Source organism: Sinohyriopsis cumingii, chromosome 3, assembly GCF_028554795.1.
Source record: "Sinohyriopsis cumingii isolate HCF-2022 chromosome 3, ASM2855479v2, whole genome shotgun sequence".
NCBI lineage: Eukaryota > Metazoa > Mollusca > Bivalvia > Unionida > Unionidae > Sinohyriopsis > Sinohyriopsis cumingii.
Window position 1 is genome coordinate 100610195 of NC_142963.1, and position 21833 is coordinate 100632027.

General features: G+C 38.1%; 1 long non-coding RNA gene across 1 annotated transcript; it reads right to left on the bottom strand.

Moving 5' to 3' along the window:
- Positions 1 to 75: 75 nt before the first annotated feature.
- Positions 76 to 21536, bottom strand: LOC149803397 (uncharacterized). Its single transcript, XR_016419958.1, has 4 exons — positions 20945 to 21536; positions 10123 to 10237; positions 639 to 745; positions 76 to 186 (listed from the first exon to the last, which is right to left on the bottom strand). It is a non-coding gene; the product is annotated as an uncharacterized LOC149803397 (long non-coding RNA).
- Positions 21537 to 21833: the final 297 nt, after the last annotated feature.

Sequence of the window (21833 nt, forward strand, 5' to 3'; positions counted from 1 at the left end):
CCACTGAATTTACAGACTAAAGGTTCAGACATTCGTTTTTAAGAGAAAAATGAAAGAAGGAAACAATACAACAGATATTTTAATATGACTTTAATGTTTATTTTCTAGATTTAATTAAGATTATGAATCAGAATCAGTCTCCAACTCCACTGTAAAGTTTATCTATTACTTCTTCTGCTCAGGCACCTGCAAATTAAAACAAAATTGTAATGCTTAAATAAAGTCATATCATCTCAGCACTAGTTACATATGCAGAAGTCATGTTAATCAGCATTATAAAAATGTATGAAATTTTCTTCACTGCACTTGTGCTTCCCTTACTATCGTTAAGCCATGATACAAGATAACTTTGCACTTACTTGTCATTTCTGGCAAGTGGATGGTGCAATCAATTTGCACAAAGATGAATTTATTTCATCCAAATATTTCATGTGAATAAAAATTCCAAATGGAGGCACTTGTCCGATCAGACAAGATATATGCATATTGTAGTTAGCTGGACTCTAGCTCTGATAGTCCTGGGCAATAGGATAAGCTGATTTTGTTATCAGTTTAGAAATGCATCCGCTTTGCAAATACTATGCTTTAAAAGACGAAACTGAATCCAATATTGATGAAATAAGAGTCATTTGGATTACCTTGTTTTTTATCATTCTGCGTTGGTTGGGTGCATATTTGAGGGTCTCTGATATGGTCTCTTCCATTCCATTTGCCTTTGCTTTGCCATTAGTTTTCAAGCAGGCTTCTGCATGAGTAATACAATGTTTTAAAATAAGTTTCACAACAAAGGATGCATTGCATTTTTCTAAATGCCAGCAATAATCAATGGAATATTTTTAAAACATGTACTTTGAAATGTGTCTCAAGTTACTTTATCAATTCATTTAAAAATCTCTGGCAAGTCACATGAAAAACACAATTTAAATCAAGCCATACTTACTTATCAAAGACTTTCTCATTCACATCCTTTACCTCACACAATAAATATCAGCAACACCAACATTAAATTCACACAATCAGTACAAAACCTAGGTGTTACTCTGGACAGTACTCTCACATTGCACCAACATGTCATGAACATATGCAAGGCTGCGTATCTTGAGCTGAGACCCATCAGCTCCATTCTCAGATATCTTTCAGTTGATGCCACTAAAACACTTGTGTGTTCATTACTACTTTCAAGACTGGACTATGGTAACTCAATTCTGTCTGGTTCATCTTAATATCTACTGCAGAGACTTCAAAAAGTTCAAAACATAGCTGCTTGGATCATACTTAGAGTACCACAATCAGAGCACACCTCCCCGCTGCTCTGTACCCAACACTGGCTATCCATTCGATCCAGAATCAAACACAACATTAGTTCTCTGTGCTACGTTTCACTGACAGACTCTAGTCCAACATACCTATCCGACCTCACCTATGTGTACACACAAGCAAGATACTTACACTCCTCTTCCGACAATCATATACTCATTATTCTCACTATGAAAACAAAGTCACATGGACAGCATTCTTTTGCATACCAGGGCCCAGCAACATGGAATGAATTGCCCACTGAACTTAGACACAAAGACGCAGTGATCCCATTCAAGAGTGCTCTCAAAACTACTTATTCTGACTACAAAAACAAACTTAATGACTTAATAATGTTAACTACCTTAAATATTCTCAGCATGTTTTTTATGTTTTCTAATTTCATGGTGTTTGTTTTTGTAATCATATCATTGTGTATGTTTTTATGTTGTCTAATGTTGCAAAGCGCTTAGAGCTTCTAAAGATTAGGCGCTATACAAAGTCCTCATTATTATTATTATTATATTTAGCTTGGATGAATATTTTTTAAATCAGTGGCCATAACTAAAAAATGGGATTTTGTTTTATGATCATAAAAGTATGTTGGACACCATCCATGATGTACAATGCTGTCTGACATTTCTATGCACCTAAGGTTTCCATCTCAAATATTAAAGCAAAATGCATACCGAATTTGACAGATTGATGAAAATAAAAAAAAGCCAATGCTTACCATTTGAAAAGAGGCAATTGTCACTAGAATATTCTATTCAAAATGATATTAATTTTGGACACAGGGGATACCACCCCCATGTTTTCCTGACTCGTGATATGTCGGCCTATTCTGTGCACAGCTTTAAAAGATGTAATGTTTATCCATCGAGCTATAGAAATGAAATACATTTACTGTAGACTGTTTCTGTCAGCAGTTAAGTTGAGTAATTAGGTCAGGTTTATAGCTAGTTTACAAAATTCAATGTAGAATGCCAATAAATGACAAGATGTATTTTTGCAAACTAAAGTGATCTTGAAAAAAGATTAGTAAAGTTTAACATTTTATAAAAAATAAGCTATTATGTGGAAAAGAAACAACAATGAAATAGGATGCAATGTGTTTACGTCTAGTTTTGGAAGGTACCGTCTCTAAGGTACCGTCATAATTGTACCGTAGTTTAATGGGTGGAAAGGCCATTGAAAGGTAAGGGCAGTGCGGAGACCATCGAGTATGTTCCAGAATAGCTGAATCTTTGTAGATACATAGATCCATTCGTAACTTCAGTCCGCAAGCGAAACACTGTACTTCGTATCCCAATCCTGACTCGGGTCCGAAGTAGACAAATCCTGTTCTAGCTAAAACATACGAAGAAGGTAATCCTTCCCTATCCGTAGGCCATTTTTGAAACATGTCCAATCGACGGGCACAATCACAATAGTCGGGTAAGAAGACTGGAAAATGGTAGGGTTTGAACTTGGAGTTCTCACTGGATTTCTCACTCGATTCTTGCTGCGGCGAAGTCATCCTTCTGGTGGGTGGCTATCCTCTTACAACCAATGTTTTATACCGACATGTCCATACGGCAAAGTAAAGTGGGTGGGAAGCCGCACTCGCTTCTGCTACACGATTTGATAGACTTTTTCCAAGGGTCGACTGACGATGTGGTGTGTGGGTAAACGTACAATCTTGTTGGGTTGATAGGTGGTCACTATCTCTAGACTGCAAGGCTTCTTTCAATATGCCAAAGTTGACCACTCGACTGGTACGATAATTCAGAGTAAGTCCTTTCACTTTACACTTCGTGTGCACTTCTCCTTGTTTGGCCCAGTATTCGTAGCCGTAATTTTTGGGACCACCACTAACGAAACTTAGAATCTTGTCATCGGGGTGCTTGTCTGTCCAGGCTCCTAAACGGTCTCCTTCGATGTCAGGGTGCTGTTGACTCGGGTGATCGATATAAATGCAACTGTCCATGTCAAAGTACAAGACACGTTCCCCTAACAGTTCTAAAGCTTCGTACAATTTTAAGCGAGCATGAGCTGTCATGTAAGCTGCAATGATGACATTTCCAAAGGGGTCATCTTCTACAAAGTTCAGATCTTCTTCGTAATTCACCAAGATCAAATCCTCACGAACGACGTCCACGTGTTTCATGAATTTGGCTTTGTCGTGAATCATCTGAAAGTAGCGGGAAGGTTCGGTCAAATACTCCGTCTTGGGTAAACACGGTCATTGTGCCATTTTACCCCACAAGCAATTTAACATCACTTTGGCAAACGATCGCCTGCCTTCGTTTTTCTCAATGTGATCTGAAGTAATGCCTTCTTGTGCCCAGAATTTCTCTCTGAATGTCTTTTGGTCTTCGGGAGTGTGACACCAGGACAGATAGCCACTGGCTTCTTGCTCATTTTCAAAAAGGCATCCACGTAGTCTGCGAAAATGCCTTTCTGCGTGGGGTCACCCTTGTGGAATTATTGTGTCTTGGGAAAGTGGCAAATTTCGTACACTTCTAACAGTTGGTATCCCATGTTCAGAGCTTCGAACAATTCTACGCTGACCCATGTCCCCGTCAAGGCCCGTTCTTCCTGGGTGTGATGACAAGGTTGATCTTGGTTGCACGTTTCAGCACAAGTACGGCACAAAGGAAACATAAGTTTGCTTTGGCAATGGCGAGGTAAGACGGGATGGTATAGGTTCGTGGGAGGCAAAACTTTGCACTTGATCAAGCCTTCGTATTGTCGAATGTTTTTTAGGTCGATGTGTTCGGTGAACAATTGTGGGTGCCCTGCAGGAAAGCAACAATATTTGCACACGTAGGGATACAGTGAACACACATCCAAGTATATGATTTCTTCTCCTTTCTCTTCGTCAGCTTGGTACAGCAAACAGGTGGCATTGGTCCTTCCTCCGTACAAACTATTACTTGGGTTCAGGGGGTCCATGAACTGGTAACTTTCCATGAGGCGTTTAAACTCGGGATCGGTGTTCAAACGGTGATTGTATTTGTGTTCCCACATTTCCACCACTTGGTATCCTTCCTGTTCTAACTTTAGGCGTGGCTGACAAATGGCCTGGTACAAGTCTTCCATGGTTCGTTGTAAGAACTGATTTTTAGTGCCGCGGTCAGGGTAACAGACGGGACATCCGTGAAATAAGCAACCGTTAAACTCGTACATGATCTTGGGGTTTTCTAAGTCCCAGCCATTGACCGAATGCATTCCGATGATCTTTCGCCCTGTCCGTTGCGGGCATGCTGAATCCATTTGTCTTCCTTGTCGCACAAGTAATGCAACCAGCATGGGGCTTTGACCGAGTATTGACGTTTGACATAGTTGGTCGTTTGAGGACTGATGACAGCCACAGTGTTTTCAAGCATGAATCGTTGTCGGTAGACTAAGGAACACGCTTTGGCAATGGTGCAAGCCTCTTTTAAATGATCAACCCCTCCGTGTTCCATGAACAGTTCTCGAAATTTTCCACAGCATCGCCGTAAAATGTCCATGTCGGAACGACGATACTTTAGCATTTCTTCCTGAAAGTCGAAAGGGTCGGAGGCGTGAGCCTGGTACCAAGCGTAGAAAGTTTCTCGTTCGGTACGCATGTTGTCAGGGTCGTAATAGTGAGCCTGAGGCAAATGGGGTAGAACGGCGTGTTGATTGGCTTCTGTATTGAAAAAGTGTGGAAAGTACCCTTTAGCCATTTCTGTCATTCCAAACATTTTAGGCATTCGACTCAAAGGCATGGCTAAGTAGCTCATCGAATCTTTAAACTGCACTTGTCCCACTTGCATGAAAATGATTTTGGCTCCGTTCAAAGTGATTTTAGGACGCTCGATGCGACGTTCCGTATAACATCTCAAAAGAAACTGTCCATCATATCCGGAGAAATTGTGAGCCATCACCGTGGCATGACAATGACAATCTCCATAATAATGTTCGATGTCCTCTTGGCTCCACGTCTTGTCGATGGGGTCTAAGACCCATTGTGTGAAATCGGCTAGTGTGTTCGGTCCTTGAAAGATTTTTTCATGCCCTCCAGGAATCTTACTGCAGTGAGGGCAATAACTCAAGATAGGTTCTTGAATCACTTCTCGCACGCTCGATGAGCCACGCAGAAATTAGGAATGTGAATACTGATCTCTTGCATGCATTCGAAATCGAAAAAGATGAAATTGCCTTTCTTCTTCTTGTGACCATCCTCTTTCTCTGGTTGGGATTGGTATTTTTGTATGTAGCATTGGTGTTCCAAGTCCACAATGCAGTGACAAATGTGACATTTTTTCTTTCCTGAACATACGTGTGCCTTGGTACTGTTGATACATAGACCTTGTCCACACATTGGGCACAATCTCAGGAGTTGACAAGCACATTTCTTCTGTGAACCTTGCATCTTCAGATGTTGTTGGTAACAGGCAGGGCTGACAAATGTGCGCAGACAAGCAGGACAATGCACTGGTTCTTGCCCTTCGCTCAGACAGGGTTGAGAGGCCAAACATCCTGAGCATTTCGATCCACAATGTTTGTGTTGCTCTCGATTATTATAACCATCATAAGTCACATTTCTCACAGTAATATTTGTATCCCAGGAATCCAGTGATAGTGGTAATGGTATCGAAATGGTCATCGTGATGATAGAGGTGAATGTATTTTCCATCCTTAAAGTCTTTCCCTCGAAACAACAGAGACCCGCGCACTTCTTGAGGGTGCACTTTCAAGGTGTATCGTGGAGCTAGGGCATCTTGCAATTTTTGCATCTCAGGAATGCCACAGGATGTGTCTTTGGACAGGCATGCTTGTTGTAACAGAAGTTCTGCTTCATTTCGTTGTTTGGCTCGGTTCGATTTTCGAATGTTCTCCCAGGCTCTTTTCCATTCTACCGTGTCGTTCTTGTCGGCATAGGTTCATCCCACCACGATGGCTCGGGCTAAACACATGTGGTCTTGAAAATTGTTAATTTGGACAAGACTTGTTTTGGTAATGCGAAGGTTGTTGACCAATAAGGTCTTTCTGCATTGTCCGGTCCCTTGAGGAGGAGAGACGTGGGTCATGTCCAGTGTGGCTTTTCCATCGGTGATGTCAAACTGGTCATTAGATTGTTGCACGTGTTGAATCTTGTCCATGACTTTGGAAGTGGTCAATTCTGCAGGGCTGCTAAACTCGATCCAAACAGGGGATTTCAAGCCGTCATGTTGTATGGAAAGTCTCAAGCGATCATCTTCTTTGGGTTGACATTGTCGCTTGAGTGTGGTGAGCAAAGAATCCCACATGTCGGTGATGAACCCTTTTGCTTTCTCTAACAGTACTTCAGACTTGAAATCTTTAAACTTCACTGTGTATTTGTAAGCCGTAGTTCTAAATTTTCTAGAGGGACGCTTTTCCGTCTCTCGAATGTCATAGTACTTTTCAGGGTTGACTAAGGGTGGTAAACTTTGTTTAGAGGGTTTGGATTCTGGTTCACTCATGTCCTCTTCAAAATAACTGGCATGAATTTGTGCCAAGACTTCAGCCCTAGTACGAGGCGATAGATCACGTTTCTGCCTCTTACTTTCTTCTTCTTTCTTCTCAAATGAATTGGATCATTTCATCTCGATAGCAAAAAGTCAAATGACTAAAGTTTAAACACCATGGATTAATTTATAGTCATAGCAGACCAGCGTATATAAAGGGTATGTGTCTTGTCCTTTCACTATTCATTTCACTCTCAAACTGAGCACAACAATGGAAGAGACTACCAAGATTGAACGTTTCATCAGAGCTTTGCGAGGGGTCATTAGAAAATTCTCTTCAGACCAGCCGAGGGACTACTCTCCTTCCTTTCAAGATAAAAGTCAAGATACTTGCTATATCTGTCAGAAGAAAGGGCATTGGTCTTCAGAGTGTCCAGACCGTCAAAAAAGAAAAAAAAAGGGGTTAGAAGAGACAAAAGTCAAGATACCTGTTATTATTGTCAAGAAAAAGGACATTGGTCACCAGACTGCCCAAAAAAGAAACAAGAGGAGTCAGAAGAAGAGAGGGATTCTTCAGAGGAAGAGGAAGAAGAAGAGGAAGAAAACAGACAGGTGAAGAAAAAGAAACAGGAGAAGAAAAGAAGGGAAGAAAGTGAGGAGGAAGAGGAGGAAAAGACTATGACGGTGAAGAAATTAAAAAAACAGAGAGTGAACAATGAGACAGAATAAGTCTATGAACTTTTTAAAGTGCTCTGTTGTGAATTGTGAATTGTAAATATTTATAAAAGAATAAATTAATTATAAAAGGTAAGTGTCTTTGGGTTTTGATTTTAAAATAAGAACCTACACTCACGCACACTCATACACAGACAGGTACTATTGGGTAAAATGTTTTTTTTTAGTTATTGGCAATTGAAAGCCTATCTCTTTTCGAGAGACGTGGATGGCCCTGAAAAGGGCCTTTTTTGGTGTAAGGGGTGAGTTTAAACAATCAACTTTAACTGTCTTTAGCCTTTGCCATGGCCAAGGCCTACTTCTGGACTGCGTACTGTTGATGATGATTTCGTTGAAATCACTAAGGATGGTGCAGTAGGCGTAGTCACAGGGTTGGAGTGTTTAGCTTGGGAAGGTCGTATTCTCTTCGGCCGTAATAAAGAAGTCTGATACATCTGTTTCAGACTTCTTAACTAAAATGTCTAACAGTACCGTGACCGTTTGATTTTGACACCCTTGTTTCTTTGCTGCTGCGTCTTCTTCTTCTTGTTTTTTTCTTACCTCTTCTTCTTGCTGCTGTTGCTGTAGGAGAAAAGCTTGTTCCGCTTCCTTTTGCTGTTGTATAAATTTCTCCAATTCTTCTTTCTGTCTCTGTCTAAAATTTTCCATGTGCGGTAATGAAGGAGAAGGTGACGAAGGTTCAGGAACAAATTCTTGCAAGGTAAAAAAATCCACAAAATCCCAATTCACCTCTTCTGAAAGTAAGTCTGGGTTCCCTTGGGTAGTCTCCACCATCAGTGCACCCAAACTGATCGTTTTCTGAGTTTCCGTCATGTTGAAAAACTGTCGCTTAGATTGACTACGCACAGGCGCTAGCGAATCTATATAGACTATGTGACGTCACAGACTGCTCTCTTCGGATTGGACGTGGGCTGACTGAATTTTGTAACGCGTGTTTGGATTGGTCAACAAACTCAATCCGTTTCAATCCTTCCTCCCCCTATAAATAAGTACAGTTCACTGCATTCCTTCACCTGTTACTCAGCACCCCAACATGTGGACCGATGTACAATCTTCAACGCTTGTGTCTTCGATGATGTTCCGGACGGACATATCAATGTATGTCCGATCCAACTGGACAGTTATCCACAGGACAGACACCAGCCTGTGGATGCGAAGAATCTTATGTGGAGCATCAAGGATGCCTCAAAAGAGTCTTAATCTATGGTCCTGCAGTCAGGCACAGCCTAAGGTCAAGAAGAAGATGTCACAGATGCCCTTTATGTTAAGGGTATATTAACATAAAACCAAAGGCCCTTTTCAGGGCCATTCCTATCTCTCGAAAAGATCTTGACTTTCAATTGCCTACCCCTTTTTTTATTTTTTTGTTTAAAAAAATAATAAAAAAATAGAGACCCCTCCCTGTTTCAATTTTCGCCTGTTCCATTTTCATAGACCCATCAGGTCGGGACCTTATTAAAATAGGGTCCCGACCCTGTTCCATTTCCCCTAGTCCCAAGACAGTCCCACGATTTATTCCCCATGTTCAATTTCCCTTGTCCCTAGAGTGAATAGTTTTTTTTCTTTCTCCCATGTTAAATTCCCCTTGTCCCTAGAATGGATATTTTTTTTTTTCTCCCATGTTAAATTACATAGTCCCCAGAGTGGATATACCCTTTTTAACATGGAAGTTCCCTAGTCCCTAGACCGTCCCTATTCACTACTACCATTGTCATTACCAGCCTGAAACCAAATTTAATGCCATTTGTATAAATTCATTTCAAATAAATATTATGATATAGTTGAAGTGTAAAGTCAAGCAAGTATTCTGTTTGCAGATTTTACATTTTAGATATTATAGTAAAGTCATATTTTCTCTTGTTTAGTAAACTTTATTGCAACTGGTTCCAAAATAGTAAATCTTATTTAATGTTCATTCACCAGAATAGGTATTAATACAATCCCGAATTAACTGTATGGTACTAAAATATACCCTGATCTTGTGTGAGATTGTAATATACAGAACTATACCTCAAGACAACAATAATATATTGAATTTATATTGTATCAAGACTGTCATGGTTATGAACTCCAACTTTATTCAGGTTTTTTCATAATAAATGATCATCTTGTGCTATGGTTGAAAAGAAATCAAAGTTCAGTTTAACTCCATTCTCTCCACATTTGTAAGTTGTTAAGAGGCATACTCATCCTCAGTGTTATAGTAAAATGTAATCTTATTTGGATCAATCTTGGTGGTGTAATATATGAATGGAGAAAGAATATTATCATCCAGATTAAAATATGTTTTATTCAGACTCTACTAAAATTTTTAGTTGGATATGGGTTACGGAGCCTGATGTGTACGAACAAAGCAATGTGTACCATGACCTTTTTAATTTAACGTTTTAAACTCCTGCAGAAGAAAGAGATTTTTTAGATCCATTAATCTGTATTAACAAAAACATTTCTTCAGTATGATTTTCAATTACTTAGTATTGACAAAACTCATATTTTAAAGTTGTTGTTTTTTTGTGTTTGGTTTGGCCTTTTATGGTAAACCAACACAAGTAAGTTATTTAGTGCCAAGGCACTTTAAGTATAGTGCCTTGCCCAAGGACACACCATGGTAGCTAACCCAGGTTGGTCTGATGGTAGAATTTGAACCTACCTTATTTCACAGGTCCAGAAAGCTAACCACTGAGCCACTACAGCTCCCCATCTTATAGTGGAATGCTGGTATACTTTATGATCAAGAAGGATGGGTTGGGGTATGCATGTTGCATCTGAAAAAAGTGATGGAATTTTTGTTTACATAATATTTTAGTCATACAATATGAATCATTTTCTATAGATTTAAGATGTATCAGATCAAGTTAAGAAAAATCATATATTCTGTTTCCTGGGAATGTACTAAAATTCACTGTTATTGTTTGATTTTTTGGTAGTAAGCTTACTTGGTATTTTTTTCTTTTTAACTTGAATACCTAATTTGTTAACATCCTATTCTAAATCTTCAGAGTTCTGTCTATTAAGTGACAACTGTTGATACATGTAGGGAAGTTTTTGTTTATATCTTTTGATTTTTGTGATTCTGGAAGTTGCAGTATTTGTTGTTGTATTATAACCATTTCAGTAATTTAATGAATGCAGAGTATACTGCTCTATAAATGAAATTTAAGTGAAAATAATGTAAAAGTATGTTTCACTGCAAATATAAATTGTTTAAAATAATATATCATTTATCATATGACTATTCAATTGTGGTAACTAGTATTCCATCCAATATCTATATATTAAAATATGTCTTTTCATACAGCTGGTGATCATTTAGATACAAGTCCAATTGAACATAATCAAATTATCAATGCAGGTGTTTTTATTAGTAGTAGTATTGCAAGTATAAGTGTTAGTATTAAGATTTCATATACAGGTATGATAAGTGTATCATAATGTTTAAATGATGCTCCTTGTTACAACATAAAATATGTTCATTGAAACAAATGGTTCACTGGTAAATTGGCAGCAAAGGTCTTCACTGAATTATGTTGCATAAACTATTTTACAATAAAACATATATGATGCATCTCAATTATGATGAATGTGAGGAGAAGGATTAATAATAATGCAATTTAAGTTATCTTCATAACATAAGTTCTAGCAGATGTGTAATTTTTATGTGGTTCATCATCAGTTTGAAACTGGTCTGTGATTTCTGGATCTGGACATACCTGGTCCCCTGCTGTTGTGCTGCTATGGTCTTTACAGTTCATTAGGATATCAGTTACACTTGGTTTACATTTAGAACCCCATGGGATGGAATGCCCAGTTTGAAACTGAGAGAATGGTTAATTATCCATAATATAACTCCTGCAGTTATTATTAGGTTTGATATCAAGGTCTTTCTTTAAAAGCTTTTCAACTCAGGTTCTGTTCTACCATACAGATAAATGAAGTCAAATTCAAGGCTTTCAGATTTGTCCAGTTTGTTTCATGTGTTGCGGCAGACAGACTGTATATTGCCACTGTACCATATAAATATCAGTGCTTAGTCTGCTCTCAGTTGCTGTGGTTTGATTAGTTACAAGTGTCATCACATGTGACTAATTATTGACCAATGTAATGAAACTTGTATAATTAGAAGGCTGTATTTAAAAACTCTAAAGATCTTAAAAAGAAAATTGGATCGGGGTAAGTAAAACCTTTTACTTTGACCATTTGGCTAGAAAATAATTTTCAATAAGTTTAAATTGGATAATAGTAATATAATAATTAATTACACAAATCAGAATAAAAGCTATTTGCATATCCCCTTACAGCTGTTGCTTTTTCATAGTACTAAGTAGAATAAAGTATAGTTAAGACAGATAGCTTTAAGCTAGAATTAAACTCAAATAAATTGCAAGAAATCAAAACAAACCCAGGATTAAAACTAAAGAAATATCCCGTCATATATACCTTACATCAAATAAAGAAACTCAAGATGGATAACAACAAAATTAATGTCACATCATCAAATAGTTATCTCAGCTGCCTGGTCAACCTAAAGGCAGATAAACTAAGGCAAACTTACTCCGAAGCAGTCTCATCCCCCCTAAGAGAAAAACGACAGATACAGTTCTTAACGCCAATTTTCAACTCGACCCCAACTGACTCGATGAGTAGACTCTACCTGTCACCAAGCGTAAACGAGAATGTGGACAATCTACCGAGTAACCGCAAAACTACATCCGACATGAGTACCCAAACTGAGGAACAATACTCAACAAGCACAAAAACAACCCAGACCACGCTGGTTAAAAACACTAGCAGCCAGGGGACTCAAACTGAGAACCTACTAGATGAAACAGAACGCCCTCACCCTACCACAAATAAAGCAGTCACACACGACTCAACAAAAGGTAAGAATAATAGGAAAACCAAATCCCAAATACCAGTTAGAAAGAATAAGGAACACACTAACTGTCAGAATACAAGACCCAGCAAGCCGGTTATGGAAACAAAGTCAGCTAAAGAGACAAACACCAGGGGAAAAAAGACCAGTCTGCAAAATATCCAAAACAAGAAACACCCCGCTGAACTGACTCTCTTCATCAAGGGAGTAAATTCCAAAATAACGAAGTTAGCCTTTAAAACCATAGCATGGCAATTGAACAAACATCACCAAGGAGAATTCACGCTTAAAAGCACTAGAGACGACTTGCTGATAATCAAATGCACCACTGAACAACAGATTGCCAAATATATGGAAATTGAAAGAATAGGCCAAATAAATGTTCAGGTCACTAGACACAACAGAACAAAACAACACATAGACCCAAACCCCCCAAAAACACACAACAAAGGAGTCATATACGTATCAACTCAAAATAAAACCAATGAAATAGTAGACTACATAAGGAGTAAAGGACAGGAAGTAGAGAAAGCAATCCGCCTAAAAACAAGAAGGGGAAAGGATAGCACTGCAGTGGTACTCTTTTTTAAGGGCGCCACCCCAGAAACTATCAAAATAGCCGAAAAACTCGAGGCTAAAAAATTTTTGCTTTCAAAAACAAACCACGGTTCTGTGGCAACTGCAAAAATTGGGGGCATTACTCTAAGAGTTGCGGAAACCTATTCCGGTGCAATCAATGTGGTCTTCACCACCCAGACCGGAAAACATGTAGCGCCACCAATCAGCACTGCGCTAACTGTAGTGGTAACCACAAACCAAACCACGCAGAATGCCCCAGGGCTCTTAGAGAAGCCCTAATAGTCGAATATATGATCTCCCATGGGGTAAACTATAAGCAGGCCAAAACAAAAATCAGGATACCAAAAACAAAATAAATAGGTAGCACCCTCACTGGTAGGAAACACGCATAAAACGAAAACAACAGTAAATTAAACAAACTATTAAGACTTTTTGCACTAGAGATGGATTCCAGAGCAGAAATCAAAATATGGCAATGGAATGCATGCGGCCTTAGGGCCCACGCTGACCAACTAAATAACAAAATACTTGAACAGGAAAGAAAACCAGATGTTATATGCATACAGGAAACCCACCTAAATGATACCTCACGTATCCCAAACATCATAGGCTACAACACCAAATACCTAAAGCATCGATCCCCCACAGCAAGAGGAGGGGGGTTAGCAACCTTTGTTAGAGATGGAATTACATCAGAAATGCATAAATTAACAGATAGTAGACCGCCCAATGACTTCGAAATACAGATAGTCAAAATAACCGCTCAAACTAAGCAGGTACTAATCGTTAACCTCTATGAAACAAATGAGCAGCGCAATTTAAGTGCAGACGAAACAATCAAAATGATTAAAGACTGTGGAGAATGGGTGGTAATATGCGGGGACTTCAATGCGCACAATGAACTATGGGGGAGTCAAAAGACGGACATTAAAGGAAAAATTGTTGAAAAATGGGCACAAAAATGCAACTTAGTTTTTCTAAACAACGGAATGCACACCCGGATAGATGACAGAACAGGCCACACATCAGCAATAGACCTATCTCTATGCACACCAAGATTAACAGGCATTTCTGATTGGCAAGTTGATGAAAGCGACCCTATGGGAAGTGACCATTACCTTATAAATATAGAAATACAAATTAGAATACCTCAAAATAAAGCGTCCTTCACACCAAGATGGAAATACGAACAGGCCAACTGGATTAGGTTCAAACAGATAGGTGACTCAATCGACCCAGAAACCATATATCACCGGGACATTGACACCTTTAATGACAAATTAATAGAAACCATTAACACAATGGCCCAAGAAACAATTCCTAAAACTAAAGGAGTAGCACCCAAACCCACGGTGCCCTGGTGGAATAATGAATGTAAAATAGCAATTAAAGAGAAAAAAAGAGCTCTAAACAAATTCAAAAGAACTAAAAATAATAGGGACTTTAACTACTACAAGGAAAAGGAAAAAACTGCCAAACAAACTATTATGATAGCTAAACAAAACTCATGGAGAGAATTCTGCTCAAAACTAGATATTAACACAAAATCGAAGGAGGTGTGGCAAAGAATTAAAAAAATGAGAGGCAAAACTAAATCAATAACCCCCAACATACCTGGACAAAACAACAAACATAAGGCAGAATTATTCGCAAACTATTTCGCCAACATGTGTAGCAATACCAACTTAGAGGATAAGTTTAAAAATCATAAAAGGCAATTTGAGGAAAGCAACTCTGACAACATAAAGGAAGCAGGAAATAATGACGGCCCACTAAACCTTCCGTTTACAGAAGCCGAATGGAGAAAGGCCCTCGCCGGCAAAAAGACCACATCCCCCGGGGAGGATACTTTGGGGTATGAAATGTACAAGAACCTACCCAAAAAACTTGTCACAATTGCACTTAACCTCATTAATAAAATATGGGAAACCGGTACCATACCTATAAGATGGAAAAAGGCAGTAGTGGTCCCGATTCTTAAGCCTGGAAAACCCTCAAGCGATATAAAATCATACAGGCCCATATCACTAACAGACAATATATGTAAAATAATGGAAACTATGGTAAACAACAGGCTGAAATACCATTTAGAAAGCAAAGGACTATTAGCTAATACACAGAGCGGGTTTCGCAACTACCGAAGCACAATAGACCAACTCATGAGACTAGAAACCGCTGTCAAATTAGCATCTAGAGAAAAATTTTAAAAATCCAGATATGTTACAGCCATCTTCTTAGACATGGAAAAAGCATATGATCTAATGTGGACTAAGGGACTGATAAGTAAACTTAAACCATACAGAATAACTGGCAATATATACAAATTTATTGCTAACTTCCTAACCGATAGAAAGATACAAGTCAGACTAGGACAAGACTACTCCGAACGATACAAACTGGAAAATGGCACGCCACAATGAAGCGTAATCAGCCCAACTTTATTTAATATAATGATAAACGACCTGGAAACAGCGGTAAAACCCAACCACCTTGACTTATCCCAATTCGCCGTATGGAAAACTGGCAACCCAGCCAGCAGAGAAACGACCAAGCACTTACAAAAAGGACTAAACGATATAGGAAATTGGACAGATAAATGGGGATTTAAATTGTCACCTCTAAAAACAGTAGGCATAGTTTTCAATCCGGGAGGTGGCCACCCCCCACCCACTCCAAACTTAACCCTAAAGGGGGTACCCATCAAATTCGAAAAACAAGCGACACTCCTAGATATGGTATTCGACCACGAACTCACGTGGGCAGCTCATATCCAAGAACTCGTAACGAAGTGCAAACGAGACATCAACCTCCACAGAAACCTCAGAGGGGTGAATTGGGGGGTTGATCAAAAAACACTCGTTACCCTATATAAAGCACTTATAAGAGCAAAATTGGACTACGGTTGCCAGGTATATGGAGCGGCGAACGCCACGTTACTAAAGAAACTAGACACAGTCCAATCAAAAGCGCTAAGGGTATGCACCGGCGTCCTAAATGGTACCCCCACACAAGATATCTTAATAATAGTAGGAGAACCCCCGCTAGACCTAAGGCGGAAGGAATTGATGCTGCGATACTCGACTCGAATATCAATACACCAACCCAACCACCTCACGCTACAAGCCCTCTTAGCATGCGACAAACCATTCGATACAAAAGGAAAAAATAAAAAAATACCTAGTGGGAAAATAATTATAGAATTAAAAAGGAAATTTCAAATCGCAAATATCAACCCAGAAAAAATAAGGTACTACCCAGACCCCCCGTGGACCTGTCCCACACCACAAATAGATCTTAGCTTACGTAAACTAGGACAAAAACAAAATGACCCGATAGGACTAAGAGCATCAATACTAACGTACATTGACAACAAATACGAGACATACACGCAAATCTTCGCAGATGGATCAAAAACCAAAAATCCAAATAAAACTGCAGCAGGGATAGTGATCCCAAAATTAGATGTCGCCGTTGGAAAAAGACTCCCAGACCAATGCGCTATATACACGGTAGAATTCATGGCAATACTAATGGCATTAACATACGTCAAAACATACCCCACAACTAAGGCAGTCATTCTAAGCGACTCTTACAGTGTACTACAATCGTTAGCAACAGACCAATCCAAGAGCAGACCTAATATGATTAATCATGCAAGATCGCTACTTAAAGAGATTGAAAAAAACAACAAACACGTTGAATTCGTATGGATACCCTCTCACATCCATAATCCCAGGCAATGACAAAGCAGATGCAGAAGCAAAAAACGCCACAAACGAACCAAAAGCCCAAAATATAGCATACAGCGTCACTGAAATCAATAACATGGGACAAGATCAATGACATGTGGCAAGAGCTATGGGAAAAATCGGATGCAAACAGTCTAATACACACGATGATGAAAAAAGTAAGTAGAAAAGTCGAAAGTCCGACCTTCAAAAATCCATACGATATAACAATAATAAATAGAATAAGAACAGGTAAAACACTATTGGCAGGATGCGCAGGGAAACACATAAAAAGGGGACCAACCGAAAACTGCCCCTACTGCCCAACTCCAGAAACAATCGCACACTTAATAAATATATGCCCCAAATACAACCAGGAAAGGGCCGAACTAAAATCTCAACAGGAACAAATAGGAGAACGGTGGACATACCCGGAGTTACTTGTGGCAAAAAACAATAACATAGGAATGACCTATAATAACATCATGACATTCATTAACAAAATAGGCAAAAGGGGACAAATCTAAACCGAATGAAGGGTTGGGTATAAAGAGAGACCATGTAAAGAAATTAAAACCAATAAACCTAAAAGATCGAACCAAAAAAGAAAAAAACCAATCAAAATATTACAAATCACTGTTTGGGAATTGTGACGGCCGGCTCGGGCTAGTGGGTTCACAGACTGACACCGCCGCTCATAACCCGAACAATAAAAACCAGATAAGGACGAATATTACAAAATCACTGTTTTGGAATTATAATGGCATGCTAGGCCCCGTAGGTTCAAAAAAAAAAAAAAAAAAAAAAGAAAAAAAGGAAAAAAAAAAAAAAAACAAAAAACAAAAATAAAAATATTAAAAAGTAAATCAAAGACCAGTCAAAATATTACAAATCACTGTTTGGGAATTGTGACGGCCAGCTCGGTATCGTGGGTTCACAGACTGGCACAGCCGATCATAACCCGAACAATAAAAACCAGATAAGGACAAAATATTACAAAATCACTGTTTCGGAATTATAACGGCATGCTAGGTCCCGTAGGATCAAAAAAAAATAAAAAAAATATAAAAAAATAAAAATAAAAAAAATATACATTAAAATAAATCACAAATAGCTAAGCTAAACAAAAATAACAGGTAAATAGCCAAGTGGTCAAAGCGAAGGGAAACAAAGGCAATCAAACCACCTCCCTCGAAGAAAACATCTCACGGCGAACATGGCAGTATCAAAAGGACGAGAAGACCAAAATAGAAACGGACACGGGATAAGGCAGAAAGAGCTGAAATAAAGAAGAGCAGGAAAAGGCACAGGATGAAGTTAAACGTCCTAAGGCAGTAAAAGAAGAAAGAACAGGACACTTGCAGACCTTGGGGAATGAAGGCAGAAACAATGAAAAGAGTATGCCTCAAATAATCAAACCACCCCCACCCCCCAGTATGAAAAGAATTGCCTTCCCGAAATCAAACAAAAGAAATAAGGCCACCCCCCCCACATCTACTTATAAGTGTGAATGAGAAAGTGAGCGTGAATGTGTGTTGTCGGGATATGTGGGAAAAGCAGAAAAACGAACAAAAATGTCTATAGCCATCACACAAATATAGCATACACACTCCCTACCCACCTTTTTTTTCTTTTCTTTTCTTTTTTTTTTTCTTTTTTACAAACAAATTTTACCACATAGGGCTTTCATTCTGACCCACGAAAGCCCTCTTTTGACCAACAACTTACTGGCCCTGAAACACACTGATTGGTTTAAAGCCACACGTACGAAATACTTAACCAAATTGAGATCTCCAAAACAAAATAAAGGGCTACTAAAAGCCTACTAGATGTGAAAAAATTTTCGGAAAATTCAAGTACGCAAAGTACACAAAATTTAATAGACCTTACAAAAGATAGGAAAATTCACAACTCGGGAATATCTGAAGCGTATGTGACAATCACATGTTTGGCAAGATAGTACAGGAATAGCCCAATAAATATAGGGAACTGGGCATTGATTGCAACGAAAATTTCATAATACTGCTGCTGGTGTGCTTCGGTTACTGCCTGAAATGAGAGAGGAAGGAGATGCAGGATGCAGAAACAGACCACCAACGGAGTACAACGATGGAGAAGGTTGCAGCGATGAGAGCCTGGGCGGGACCTTTTGGGGCACCTGGGCTTCGGCTTGCTTGCTTGGGGGCATTGTATAAGTTAATCGCTAAATTCAAAAAGTACACAAACGTGTACAAACTAAACAGTCGCACATACCGAAAGGTGCACGTGACTTTAATCCAATGAATGAATGAAATGTGTGCTAGAGGGTAGGGTTAGCAGTTATACTCCCAATTATGTTTGTGATGAGCAAAAGCAGCTGCACAAATTTGAGCTTTTAGTTTGGTTCTGGTAGGGTCAAAGGATGCAGGTACATTTTGCATTCATTTTTTACTAGAAATAGCTATTTTCAATATTTTTCTGTGACAAGGCAACTAAAAGAATCAGTATGTGCCTTATGCATGAATAAAGTTCACTAGTACTATAACAAATTAGCATACTTTTCATCACCCCTCTACCATCAAGATTTTTTTATATTTACCTCTGTAGCAGACACAAATAAAAGTCGGCAGCTCATTTGCAGACTAAGTTACGCATATGATCTCCAATGCTCATCTAACTGTGACAGGCAGTCACCAACAAGCCAACCTATTTCCATGCCTAACTCAAAGTAAATCTGAACCACATTATAGATTTAGCTTATGTGTAAATTTATAAATGCTAGGCTTGTGATAATTAGGTTCATGCCTTCTACCTTAAAAATTAGAGGGATGTCAAAATACGAAACTATCCAGTGAGACCTATGATGTTAATTTTAATCCCTATGGGATTTGTGACATAAAAAACCCAAATGCTTTATGTATTAAAAGGTAACTAATGGGGGCAGGATCTGCAGTGAATCAATGGTTAGTATGCTAGACTCCTGATAAAAATGTTTGTGTTAAAATCCTGTTATCAAGTCAACCAGGTTACCTACTGCAATGTACCCTTGCCTTACTCCAATTCCTTCAGTACTCAGTAAACAACTAGTGTTGCTGTATATAACAAAACCAGTCCATATTGATTTTACATATTTTACTAAATCCTGACAAAAATAATTCTCTAAATAAAGAATGATTAATATGTGATGGTCTCACATGTAATCAAACTCTTCCAAGCTTTTAATGATATGAACCGATTTATCAATGTTTATCAAATTTGCATGAAAAACTATTTCTTATTTGTCATCAAATATGTTCAATGTTTTGATCATATAAGCATTTCTGCTACATTAGATCAAAATAATCTTTTTGTCAGAAATAGAGCCCTTATAGTATTTGCAAGGTCAACCAATCAGATGCAGAATTTGAGTTTAATATGAATGAATATTTTTTTTACAAAATTGCTCTTTTGCTATATCTTGATGAGATAAATCTATTCACCAAGTCTGATGAAATTAATGAGAAATAGTTTTAAGAGCAGTAGCAAGAATGGCTAGTGAGATGTAGAACCACCACATTATATGCATAGATTTTGCTTATAGCCTCAGACATACAAGCAAATAATTAAACAAGTCAGATCTAAATTGGATCATAAACACTGTTGTGCAAATCATAAGAAACTCTGCCAATCAGATGCAAGGTCACTTCACTACCATACCTTTATCACACTCATAATAAGCATCATTGTGAAACTTGACTCTATAAGCCCAATGGCCAAGCATGATCAAACTTGAATCAGCAGTAGTGGTTATAACCTCATGTATTTGTATGCATCTTCACTTCTTCAATCTAGATCTCATTTATATAAGCATGTATTCTACGTTTAGTAAAAACTGCACTACATGTATAAATATTGCATGCGGTGGTAACATACTCAGATGAAAGATCACCTTATTATTATTAATGGTTAACACTCATCAAACTTCAAGGACAACTTAATGATTTTAGCCTATATTGTGGAAGTATGGCTTTTAGGCTGGTTAAAAAACTCAACTAATCTTATACATGATCACATGTATATACTTGGATTTTGCTCATTATTAGATTTATCCAAGATGTTGATTTAAGCCCAAAACCAAGTTTTATATAAACAAATTGATCAGAACTATGGACTCCAAAGTAACTAATTTCTTACTGTTGAAAGACAGAAGGGGATGTGAAATAAATAACACACTCTGGACCATTACATAAACCCACTTAGCCTTTTGACCAGTTGAGATAAAATATCAACAATAATGTTAAATAAGATTGATAAATTATGTTTTCTCACATTACCTCTAGCCCTTTTCAACATGGATGGTATTTTTCTTCCACATATGTCAGCTCTTAATTAGTGGCCCTTTCCCATCATGAATGTTGTAGGTGAAACTCTCAGAATTAGGCTTTTTAATTTATATCTGTAGAAGAAAAAAACTATTGGTCTGCATATATCAATGTCACCATTTCTGTATTAGATTAAAATACCATATGTGTGTGTGTGTGTGTGTGTGTGTGTGTGTGTGTTAATTTTAGAATTTAAGCAAACTTGTCTCCATGTGTTTATTTTAAAACTGATGATGATAACACATAACAGGTTCAATGGATAAAATGTTATTTCTTACTTCTTACAACTGCTCATTATATCTGAATTTACATTCAATGTTTGTTTTAATTAACATATTTGGGATATTGGGCAAATTATTTATTTTGTAGTTTATCATTATATCATTTACCAGTCTTTTATCATTCAAATATGTAATATAGTACCATTATACTGACTTCATATTCTATATGATATCCCAGCAATACATATTAAGCAGATAAGTGCAAATAAAAATGTTCAGAATGTAAAATTTACTCCAAGCTCAAAGAAGATCAGCAAAAGATAATATCCAACAAATTACCAAACAAAAAGCCAAGTTAACGCAGTTACCTTTATTATGACGTCTCCAACACCAACGGTACTGTACAGCTACGTCTTCTGAGTTTTACCGTCATCTTGTCTTTCAAACCAGAATTAATTTCTTGAGCTCTTACAAAATGAAGAAACTTTTAAATACTATAATTTAAGCAGCTTCTTTACATGCCATCAGATAAATTATGGCACAGTGTTATGTCTGTCAGCAAAACGCAACTTCACATTTGGACGGCGCGCTGTGTGGGCATCGCCGACACAGCAACTGAC